At 35.7% G+C, this 12893-nt stretch overlaps 1 protein-coding gene across 5 annotated transcripts in view; it reads left to right on the top strand.

Moving 5' to 3' along the window:
* The window catches only part of LOC145673899 (piwi-like protein Siwi), a 147881-nt gene that overhangs the window by 50670 nt on the left and 84318 nt on the right, over positions 1-12893 (top strand). Inside the window, exon 1 of one of the 5 annotated variants that reach the window (XM_081743705.1) lies at positions 5943-5974. The exons of 2 other annotated variants lie outside the window; for them this stretch is intronic. The gene's annotated coding sequence lies outside the window, so the exon portion shown is untranslated. Of the gene's footprint in view, positions 1-5942; positions 5975-7136; positions 7285-8253; positions 8966-12893 lie in introns of those variants that run through there. 2 more of the 5 variants (XM_081743707.1, XM_081743706.1) reach the window with 2 other exon arrangements.

The following is a 12893-nucleotide window of genomic DNA, read 5'->3' as shown; positions in this document are numbered from 1 at the left end:
GAAGTTTTTTTTTATTATTTTTGTCATTCTATCTGCTGTTCGTATCCCAATCGCTCGTAAAAATTAAGTTATTGAATACTACCAACATCTACTATTTGCTAATGATACTAGTTCACCTTCTCGATTACCTTCTGGACTTGCCTCTAGTACGTCTAGTTTCCAAACGGTTTTGGCCTTTGGCAACTCAGTAGAAACCTTCTGCTGCGATGTTAACAAGTGATACTAGCGATCTCAAGGAAAACGGAGTCAGCGCTTGGTGGACCCATACTACTAAGTAAAGCCTGGGGAAATGAGGCTAACAAAAATCAGTGATTCTTTATAAATAAATCACTCAGAAGTATTTTCTTTTAAAGAATTTTAACTGTAGCTTAATCCCAAAACTGCTACTACTAGAGAAATTCCGAAGTTAATCACAGAGCCAGTGCTACAATCTCCTGATTAATAACCATGAGGTAAGATACCGAGGTGATACAACTTAGTCGCGGCAGTAATGTTATTTTGTGTAAAATTGGTAGTTACTCCCGTGACAAGGTTGTATCATCCCGTTATCTGATGTTTAGTAGGGATGCGCACGAGACAAGATTTATGGCTGTCTCGTCTCGAAAATGTGCTGTAAAAGTGATATCTCGACTCGAAAAATGTATATTTCTCTATTGGAAGAGCCGTGTCTCGACTCGAATTTTGTCAGGAAAATCCTGTCTGGACTTGTCTCGTGCGCATCCCTAATGTTTAGTAATCAGAGATATATCAGGAGTTTGTCGGATGGTCCACAAATATTCCATTCAGTATGTTCAGTCGAAATATTTACCCACGAGGGATCGATCACACCATCTTCTGAATCTTAAACTGATGTTCTACCGCTGAGTTTTGGCCATTCGGTGTGGGTGTGAAGTGTTTGTGTATTTGAATTCACGTAAAATTCTAAAAAACTAGTGAAGGTGAACAAACGAAAGAAAGGAAAAGGCCACATATACTTCTTTTGGTGTAAGGAGTCCCAATTGAAATGCCTGTTCTAACACTATTTGATATTAGGCAAAACAAAAATCCTATTTTTGCTTCAAAGAGTGTTCACTTCATTATTTTAATAATTCAAAGGCACATTCATTACTCAGTTTTAGAGATCAAGGGTAAAAGTAACGAAAAATAATTGAACTACAACCAGATCAAAAGAAGATGCTGCAACTGGGGCAGTTGTCACGGGCGCCAGCAAACTAATCTGTGTGTTTATGGGTGTAGTGTAGATGAAGATGGTAATCGTAAAATTTGCCCTGGGTACCAAATGTCTAGTTTCGTTACTGATTAGGCTACCATATATTTAGAGCGTGAAATCGGGACATTTTTCTGAAATATTAATAATACATAATAATTATTCGCAGTTTAATTTAAAGTGAAACTTAAACTTGAAGAGCAAGACTTAAAATTTAAAGTGGACTGAGACGGCAAATCAGTGTCCTATTAGAGTTCAGTTCCTGTTTGTGTGCGTGTCTCTTAAGAACATTTTTACTTTATTATTATTATTATTATTATTATTATTATTATTATTATTATTATTATTATTATTATTATTATTATTATTTCTAATAATAATAATAATACAGTATATCTACCAAACAACTTTTTATATTATTATGCGGCATAAAACCAAATCTGGAGCTTGTGATATTTATTTACTTCCATCATTCCACCCGGCAAATTAGTGTGACCTGTACGAAAAGGAATGTTTTGTGCTGGTAAATTTGAAATGTCTGCTGCCATGCTATAACTTTGAGCTTTACCTTATCTCAAGTAGATGTAGACATGTCGAAAGGTTTCATTCTTGTCGAAAGGTTGTACATTCACTAGTTCAAACGCTGTCGAAGATGAGGTCTGGAGAATATGACTTTTAACGAACAACATTCAGACAAATTTATCAAGAATGTTTGGAGATATGCAAAGAAAATAGTATTGAAATTCCAGAGCCGGAAACAGATAGACTATAGAGGTTCCTCGCGGAAACGTACTAGACACATATCACAAATTCATTTTGGATGAATCTCTTCCTTCATTGGAGGCAGAAATCGTATTTTCTAAAGGTAATATACTAAGAGACATTTTTTCTGTCTACTATTGATAAGGCAATCACTAAGACGGAAAACGCTTTGAATATGTAGCAAAATCATTAGATCAATCACCACGCTACATCCAAAAAGGGCTAACTTTTTAAATTACAACATTGTGGAGCTTATGGCCTAGTATTATGGAAGTGACATGGAAATATTCAAATATGAACTCAATATCCTCCCAAATACAATTAAGTTACACAGAGAAGAGAGAAAACCAAAGTTGATTTCTTGATGAATTTCATTCATCTTTTCTGTCTACGAAAAACACATTCTTAGAAACCTACAAGTTAGGCCTGCTTTACACTATAGAATAGATCATGGGAAATCTTCTTACGATTTGTCCTAGAGTCCAAATCTCAACGTGTATGGCATCAGATCGCATGTCATTTCCTATGTTCTGAACGATCCTATTAGATTTCTCTTGTTTAGAGCACGATCTATTTCGGAAAGAAAATTCGTAAGATTTCGATTAAAGCGACATCAGGTGAGAGAAAGTGAAAATAAAACAAGTGAAAACAACTGATGAGGTATCTTCTGATCGCGCAGGTTTACTTTAGGTGTACCACTCGAAATAATTGTTGAAAAATTATAATTTTTCATTCTTTCCTAAATGATTTGCGTTCACCGACATGAAAATATCTCACATAGCATAGATAAAATCTCTCAAGGGGACCATCAAAAGCAATTGTTGATAAACTACAATTCTTTCACGATTTGGGGATTCTTTTACGATCACGTACAAATACGGGGTCCGGATATATAGTATAAAAACTATAGTGCAAGAAACGCAAACAAAGTTGTGCTAGGTGGCCTCTGGAAAGTACGAATGCTATCTAAGCGAGTCAGGGCATGGCGAAGCGGGGACCCGAGCGTCAGCCAGGGGGTGCGAGCGAAGGAGTCAGGCGCCTCAGTGAATGTAGTGAAAACGAGTGGGTTTTGGCAATAATACCAGTTTGAATAGCACTTGTCATTGTATCGTGGTATTAGCGCTCCACTTGTAAACATAAATCATAGCTTCTGTAAACTATGCAGAAACACACCGGTGTTGGAAAATAGTATCACCGGTCATCTTTCATATGCACTCACTTAGGTAAATGTTCCGCAGAAGGGGTCCAGAAGTAGGTAAAACACAAAATTTATAGGAGAAATGGAAGATGCAAGTACTTAGACCTAACACAACCTAACCAAATCTTACCCAGTGAAATTAACCAACTTAAACAAGCCTAATATTAATAGAAGTAAGCGAAATTCTATCACTTATTGAGAATTGTGCTTGGCCCATATACTAATATAATCCAACGTAACATAACCGTAACTAAACTGAACCAACCTGAACTAAACTAATGTTAATAGAAACTACCGAAATTGTAACATTTCTTAGAAAAATTAGCTGGACCCTCCTGCTAAACATTACTGGACCCTCCTGCTAAACATTGTCTCTCACCTATTTTATTCGTCGTAAACATAAAATACAGGTGTACTACTTTGTATTTAATTATGTTGCTTGCAGAAATTTTCATGCAAAGTATTAAATTTTACTTGTAAATTTTCTAAAATGTGGTGCGCCAAAAATATACCAGCACCCTTCTGACTTTTATGCTTTTTTTTTTTAGAGGTATCCAATTTAATAATATAGCGCCTGATATTAATATCAGTTGTATGTGCAGTGTGGTTAGTATAGTAATTCTTCAACTTTGTACTTTTATTAAATAGAACTATTTAACAATGTTGATAAACATCATTCGGTCAGACAGGAAAACTCTTCACGTGTATGGCACAAAAAGGGTAGGATATCCTACAAGATGTCATAACATTTTTCCGAAGATAAATACTAAGATATTTCCTAGGATTGATCTCGTAGTGTATAGCCCGCCTTAGATGTCATCTCTCTGACTATACCAGTTTCTAGTGCTACATGTGAAAGGCCATTCTCATGGTTGAAAAGGTTAAAGACATATGTGCAATTCAATGACTGATGGTAGGTTGAAAAACTTAGGATTTCTTTATATTGAAGAAAATTGCTAAGTCGTTAGATCTTGAAGAAGTTGATAAGTTTGCTGCTGCCCACAAGAACAGAAAGATCCTCTTTTAAGTAGAGGCATGAACCTATAAGTTATTTTCTTTATCAGTAAAAGTGTATTTCTCTGCTTCCACTTAAAGCAACTAGCCACACATATTTAAACGTAATGATTAAATAACTACTTACTTATATTAGAAATCAATTGTATTAATGTAGTATGCTAGTTATTCGAGGTAGTAAATTCTTAAATTTTCACTGTAAAAGAGTAAAATCATGAACAACAAAGATGAAAACATTCACCTTGAACACATACACACAGTATACATATACATATGCATACATTCATTGGAGATAGCTCCCTCAAAATTTTCTTGGGCCCTTCTTTGGCCCCCTTAAAAATTCTAGGTACGCTACTGCAAGTTACCAAAAATCCTAAAGGGGTTAAGGTACTTGTAAATGCAACATACAGGGATTGACCTAACCTTCTCTACTAACATAATCTACCCTTCTATCTACATCTAACCTACTCTATTAACCCAATATAAACTATTGCATTAACCTAACTACTCTACAAACAAGGGCGCCGATATCTCTGAGAATTTGGGGGAGCCCATTCAGATGAAGAAGGCATATATGAGGATTTTAAGACAAATTACGTTCAAATTATTCCAAATATTTTATATTCTTAAATACAATAAGGGAGCACACATGAGCTTTGGGGGGGCGATACCCCTCGGCCCCCCTAGGATTGGCGCCCATGCATACAAACATAAATTAACCTACCCTAGTAACCTAATTTACCCTAATTGACCAACCTCACATACTCTACTCACCTAACCTACTCTAATTATCAAGTATAGACACTACCCTGCTGTCATTTCCTAACCTACCGGTACTTACTGACCTAGTATACTATAACCTAACACACTCTATTAACCTCAGGTAACCTACTCCACTAATCAAGCTTATTATACTGACTTGACCTAACCTACTCATCTAACTTAATTCTTGCTTTTAATGACAAATTATTACAGGTTGATACGTGTTTTTCGCATGATTGATTGTTTTTATGGTGCTTTAATTTGCACTTATATTATCAACCTGTGTGTAACTATTCAGACGTCCACCATGAAAATAAGAGACTAGAGTCCATTAAGGTATTGGTTAAGAACAGTGATGGAAAACTAAAAAAAAAAAAAAAATACGCATGGCACAGATATCTAATGCGACTTTCTAAACGCAATAAATATAATATTCATGTTTTATGATTTTTTGAAAAAATTATGGTAGTAGTTGATAATTGAAAGCTGAATAAAGCAAAGTTTTTCATTCATTGAAAGCTGAATAAAGCAAATGAACATAAATGTTACGAGATTTAGAAATTCAGCTTTCCATAAAGAGTGTGATAAAAACTTTGAACTTTTAGCCCCCCCCCCCATATACTTTATCTGCACAGTACAAACCTCTAATATGAACTTATAAATACTATGAATATATATATTCAAATTTTACGATTTTTTGAACAAATTATAGTACCAGTTGTTAAATTTGCTGTAAATTTTAAATAGATGAGATGAAATATTATTATTTTAATTTATTGGAAACAAAATGAAACTAATGAACTTAAATGTTAAGATGTCAAGGCCGTATGCAGAGTTATTTTGAAGCGTGATTAGTGCCATCCTAAAGAGTTCGACTAACATATGGTCCTTGTAGTATTGAGGCCTTTAATATGACGCTAATCATACGACAAAACGACTCTGCACAAGACGGCTAACAATTTAGCGTTCCGTAAAGAAGGAGGTAAAAGCTTTTTATCTTCAAATAAGAAGAAGGGAGAGATAGATAAGTTGTAAGTTAAGCATTCTAAAAGATCTTTAAAATATTTGATATTAACACTACTTGTGCATCAAAATATAATAAAAAGTTAATTTAATATATGGTAGTTCTTAGAAAATATTGGAGTTAACAAAAAATTTGAAAATACAAGAAAAATGTAAATAAATTATCTGCCGTAACTTTTGCTCGAAGGCGCCATTTTACTGTAAGTCAAATAGAATTCTTGACTGGATGTAATGAATAAACGATAAGTAGGGTTATCTTATTTAATGATTTGAAACAAAGAGTACAACGAAGCGAAGAATAGTGTTTATAGTGTTATGAAATTAGGGTTAGTAAGGGTAATCATGAGAAAGATTTCACAACTTTTCCACATACTCAGCTTACGTTACTCAGCATTTAACCTAGGCAGCATATTATATCAATAGAGTAGCAATTTGCTGCCAAATGTTTCCTGTCATCTCATAAGTTGATGAGTAAATGTCAAATTTGTGCTGTCTCATAATTTCCTACCGAAAGGGTAATTGAGACACCGGGTCGGTAATTATGGGGCACCTGTTGTCCCCAACTTTCTGTATGTGATATTGATATATGAAGGAGCCCAACTGTGAGATAAAGAAGTCTTCGTTATTTTGTGTTTATTACATAAAGATATACAAATATTTGGCTGAGTTAAGAGAAAATACCTAAGAAAGTAAGTGGAAATAGCTACTAATGTTATTCTAACATTTTTATGAGTTGATTTTAATAGGCCTATAGGTTACTTTCAGGTTACAAAACATGCTTATGAAACAAATTTAGACCAAGTTCTGGTCTGTTCAGTAAAGAAACTTAGGCTACTTCTGTTTCTTTATGCTTTAGTATATTATATGCTGCCTAGGCTATTTTCAACAAAATAATGTAGGTTTATGACTGAAAGATACTCAGAAACAAGATTATAGGACTTTCTAAACCACAGAATACAGCTTTTCTTAAACTTAATATACATGGATACAGAGATAGATTCCAGTTATTTCTCAAATAGATTAATCCAGCATGCGTCTCATAACAACCCTCCATATATGCAAAGTGAGACTTAAAATAAAAAGTAACTGAAACGAAAGCCCAAGGGACAAATTCAACTTAACTTTTACTCCATTAAACCATGCCAATTAATAAACAGAATAACTGATCAAAATTACAATTGCGACCGAAGGCATTGCTAGTTTTGGCTATATGTTTCATCCACGGTACTATTCTATTTTAGGGGAGCATGCTTACATTTATGGACATTAGTACTGTATGGCGGGATTACACGAAAACTTGAAAAATGTAGTAGATTAGGTAAGAAATATACTAAATTATTTTATATTAAGTTAGGTTAGGTTCGATCTTTAAAAAAGGGGCGTGTAAACTTTTCGAGGAAAGGAAAAACTATGTATTAGATATTTAGTTTCTCTCCCAAATCAGTTTGGTACTGACTCTGACTCAAGTACCGGCTACGGAGCCTTCGATGTGGGTGTGGACTTGCATTCCTCTGTGCAGATTGACTTTTGAAAAACTTCAGTGTACGTACGCGACAAGAACTAGTATGCAAAAGACAATAACCAATTTGTGCTAAATGGCCACTAAAAGCACAAATGCTATCTAACCGAGTCAGGGTAGACGCGCAGCAGGGGGCCCAACGGATAGCGAGGAGACGTCCATAGGTAGCAGGCACATCAGTGACGGTGGGTACACTCATAAACGACGATAGCGCAAAACAATATTTTTTATGAAAAATATTTACCTTATGTGTGGGTTTGCGGGTGATACTAAATGCAGTCCTAAAAAAAAACTAAATTAGGTTGGGTTAGGTTAGAGCTTGACAACAGAGGCGTGTAAATTTCTCCAATTTCGAATAGAAAATCGTGTGCAATGGTGTAGAATTATACGTTCCATTTCCACACTGCCTTTCCACGACTAATTAGTAAGTTTAGAATAGGGTATGGTTAAATTAACATACAGTAGGGTTAGTTTAGCGTACAGTAAAGTAGAGTAGGGTTGATCAAAGCAAGGTTAGGGTACGATAGATTCGAGTGAAGTAGGGTTAAGTTAGGGCAAAGAGTAATATATTATTTTAACCGTAAATTTTGAATTAGCATGCGACATAACCCATTTGACTAAAGTTAATACCTATAGCTACCTAGACAGTGCGGCAATTCAAATTCAAGACTGATCTTTTTATTTCTCAACATGTGGCGCTGTTGTGCAAGCGATCTGTGGTGCAATTAAAAGTGGAATGTTTCATTAGTAACTGATACCAAGTTCATTGCTCTTAACTGGCAGTTACTTTTATGGGTGTGATCAGTGTAGACAGGTGTTGCTAAGCTGTATTATGAGTTCAACATGGAACAAAAAGCGAATATCAAGTTTTGTGTGCTTCTGGGTAAAATTGCTACGAAGATTTGTCATATGTTGAAATAACAAATAAGTGTATGAGGCCATTTATTTATTCCGTGTACGCGTATTCGGATGACACAGGCGTTTCTGCGAGGAATGGGGATCAATTAAAGACGATGGACATCCAGGTGCAGCAAGGACAGTGAAAACCTAAAAATTGGTAAAGAATGCGAGGACACTCATCACGGAAGACCTAAATGCCACAATGTGAATCCTTGCTGAGGAGTTGGAAGTGAATGTAGAAATTGTGCGGCAAATAATATCTCAACAAGAGGAAATGTGATCATTTTGTGTTTCATTCTTTAACAAATAACCAACAAAGAAACCGAGTTGATTATTGCAAGGAGCTGATTGCTACCGACAATACGGATTCTAACTTCCTCCTGAATATCTTTATTATGGATGAGATATGGGATTTTCAATATGACCCGTCAACAAAAACTCAAGAGTGCAGAATGGAAGTCTCCTAATTCTTCATAAACCAAAAAACCTGCGCCAGTCAAAATCCATTTTTTTTTTTTTTTTTTTTTTTTTTTACACTAGTAAAAGAATTGTGCATGAGGAATCTATGTCTACAGGACAGGTACGGTAGTTAGTTTAACATGGTTGCTGCGCACCTGGAAAAGTCAGGATTTTTTTTTTTTTTTTTGAAAAATATAACGTTACATGTTTGCTTTTGTAGCTATATTAGCATTCGGCTAGTTGCAAGGTGCACTTTGCCTCCAGACCCCGTGTTTACTCGGCCTACGGTTTCGCACATCAAAAACCTGCAACTACGCAGAATTTGAGTTTAAATATCAAGTTTCATGTCTCTTACCTTTCGGAATCCCCAGGTATAAATATTTTATAATAATTCTACAAATAGTTCATTCCTCATCCACGAATTATTTTACCTAAACGTAAACAAGAGGCCAAGCAAGGAGTGAGTGATGATAGTGTTCATCAACTCTTCAATTGGAGTAATATATTGACAGGTGTTTTTCTTTTCGTGTTAACGAAGTATAATAGTGTTTTTTTAGAAAAAATACAGAACGTTATGTGAGTCCACAAACCAATGTAAAAATTCTTCAATGTTCTCGTACTGATAATGATGACGTGGAGTCATCGAAACGTATACAATTAAAATAATAACAGGGAATGATAAGTAAATTGGTGGTTGGATTGGGTTTGACCTTAGCATCCCATTCGGCATCGAGCCTGAGGCGTGGATGCGTAGCTAAACATGGAATCCGATCCACATTAGCTCTCACCGTGAATCTTACCCGCGTGTCCGTTACGCTAACCATATAGCCAAAAAGGAGGTTACACGTGTTGAGCTGTAGTTTAAGATTGGTATTGTACTGTAATTCATGCTTATGTGATGTTTGTAGTCTTTTGTGCCTTTGTACTTCCATTGTATCAGAGAATTTTTTCTTTCTAAATATAGACTTGCATTTGGTACACTGAATAACCGTCTTCGAAAACTGGTTTACCAGAATACTTGTACGTAATCTAGATCATTATTAGGATATAAACACATTCATTGTTCTGTTCCTTTCTCTGTGTCTTCTACTGTCTTATATTTGGACTGAAGACCAGGCCATATTCAATGTGGTAGGAGTAGTATGGTAAAGTGATTTTTTTTTTTTTTTTTTCGAAATGTCGTGCTGAAAAATATGGGGTAGTCTTGCTTTCGCCACACGTGATGTGCAATGTTTCTTTGCTAAAAACAATCACGAGCTTCCATTACGCCCCAGCTTTACCCTCTTTCTCACCTATCCTTTTTTTTTTTTTTTTTATTATTATTATCATTGAACGCTCTGAAATTCACTAACCCCTTCCAGTAAAGTAGACTATAGGAAATCTATATCTGATTCGGTTTTTTGTGTAGTTTTATATTAAGTACACTGAAAATATACCTAGTGTGTGCTGTAGATGCATTTTTCTGTAATCTTTTGTCATAAAAGTAGGGGTTGTATTGGAATCAGAAATATGCTGTAACACCTGTCTAGTGTAATCCCTGTAATTGTGTATTTCCATGAAGTATCACCCTCCGTAATTTTCATTGACAGGTAAGCACTTCACAATGAGCCGTTTTAATGCAATGGCTCACGTTACTTTACTGGTATCAGTTTTATGGGGAATGTGCTTATGCTAGACGTGTGTACGTTACACGCAAGACTTGATTAACATTTCGGCTACACGGGCCCATGAACAGTCTTGATTTAAGTAAAGTAATGTTGTGGTAGAGTAAATTAAATTTAAATTATCACAGAAGTAGAAGTTCGTTAGGATAATTTATGTTATCAGTACTTAATAACTTATGCAGACACACTTAAGTAAGAATATGGCTTTGTAATCCAGTGCTCTTCGTGCTACCGGAGTGTGGGAGAATGTCCTCAGGTAATAATTGCTGCTATGTAACGTATTTGCGCGAATATAAACCGCAACTTTTTTCCTAAATTTTGGCTTGAAAAATCATGGTGCTTTTTATAATCGAATTTTTTTCCCTCAGATAATAAATCATAAATTTCAAGATGACATGTACACGTATCTTGTGAGTTAAAATTAATAAAATTATAAATTACTGCAGTTACTTTTGTAAACCATCAAAGACTTAGGAAGAAAATAGCAGGCAAACTTAACTTGTTCTCAAAAGTGACCTTCATTGGGCACCGGTAACAATTTACATTGGCACAAGAAACACTTTTACACTTAATATTTTTATTAACAGGAATACGTATCTTTGTTATACAGTATATATAATATATACGATATATTTATATACGGTACCTGTTCTTGAAGGGAAAAAAAGCAACTTTGTTTAGCAAAATTGCGTCACCTTGTTTGTACCCAGCTAAATCAAGCATAATCGCTTCCCACCATCTCAGCATCACCAGCATCTGATCCTTCACCCTCGCTACACTATCCGCAATGCTGTTCAGTCACTATAACAAAGAAGGTAATCTTCAATCCCATCAAGATTATTGGAAAATCCAGTTCTTTTGAAACTTTTCATGACAAGTTCTTCCGATATTACCGTCAAGTTGCCAAAATCCAACCGCACATTTCTAACACAGATACACGTTGCAAACTGCTCCCTGACGTCGAAGTTGCTGTGTTAATGATGTAATTTCTATAGAAGTGTTTTAGAATGGATGGCTGATACACACATCCAAAGCTGCAACATAACTTCCCCGTAGATTTAGTAGTGCGGCATATATTCGAGGCGTAAGGGAGGCTGCTGTACCTACGGACAAAATTTAGATTTGAGTGTTTTCTGATCCCTGTAACGCATTCTTCGCAAAATATAAAATTTAGGCACATAGTTTTGGGTTTCTTGAATACACAAAATTTGTGTCTAGTTCAAAACGTCGTTCAATAAGAATTATTTTTCTTTTCCCAAGACCCCTTTTTTGGCTGTAGGTACAACAGCCCGTTTTACCTATGGCCACCTATTATTTGTACCCACGAACAGGTTGAAATGGAGAAAAAAATAGTCAAGAATAGGCCACAAATAACGTTTTATTTCTGTTAATAAACAGGTAGTAAAGGAAACAGATCTCTGAGCAAACGTTATCAAGGGTTATGCTCGTTAATTGCACACATTTGTCTGGAAAACAGAATTTTCATTTATAACCCAAGTTGAAATCGCTGAAACCATCTGAAAATGAGAGATGGGATTGACGTCCAGTGCATTCAGTTTTTGGTTATGGCAGCTTCTTAAGATATCAACTCGTGAATGTCAAGGCTCGTTCAGTCATCTGTTTATTTACTAGTTTTGGTGGCGCTCCTTTTGAAGTTGTCTTCAGAAGCTTTCCCTGTTTTCCCTGTTAGGCTTTTTTCTAGTTTCTTAATCTCTTGTGAGCTTGTCAGAATAGTTGAACTGCCTTTCTGTCGCCCCCACCAATTCATTTTTCGGGGAGGGGTCTTGGGAAAGGCCTCAAAACTTCTGGAGATATCAACAAGGATACTGATGTACCTCCAGGCATGATGGTGGTTTCCGAGATATAAGGCTCTTGTTGATTTATTCCTATTGCTGGTTCTAAATGCTGTTCATCCTTGTTCCTCGAGGATGGTTTTGCTTTCTTGCTTCATTGTCATCTGCTACTTGTTCACGGGCCTTAGTGTTGTGGCCGTAGGTACAGCGCTTCGCCATCTTTACTTTACCAGAACGTAATCTTTTCTGACTAATTCTCGAACTTTCCCGACAACACACGACTATTAATGAGCACTGGCCGTAGGTACAGCAGCCTCCCCTACTTTTTCTATAATCTCGTGTCAAAAGTTTAGGTGTGGCCTATATTCGCGCAAATGCGGTAGTAACAAGAATTTTGGGAATGATCAAAAAAATGGATCAAAAGATTGTGATCTTGGCCAATAATTAATTTTACATGACTTCTAATGACTGCTTCCAGGAAACTATCTGTGACCTTTGCTCATAACACTGAGTTAACTAATAGTTTGAGTTTGGCTACACTATATGTAGTTCTCCAGATATAAAGACTACAAGAATATTTTTGTTGAAATAT

Source organism: Thermobia domestica, chromosome 17 (assembly GCF_964235325.1).
Source record: "Thermobia domestica chromosome 17, izTheDome1.hap1.1, whole genome shotgun sequence".
Taxonomy (NCBI): domain Eukaryota; kingdom Metazoa; phylum Arthropoda; class Insecta; order Zygentoma; family Lepismatidae; genus Thermobia; species Thermobia domestica.
This window is presented reverse-complemented; position numbering and strand designations above follow the sequence as displayed.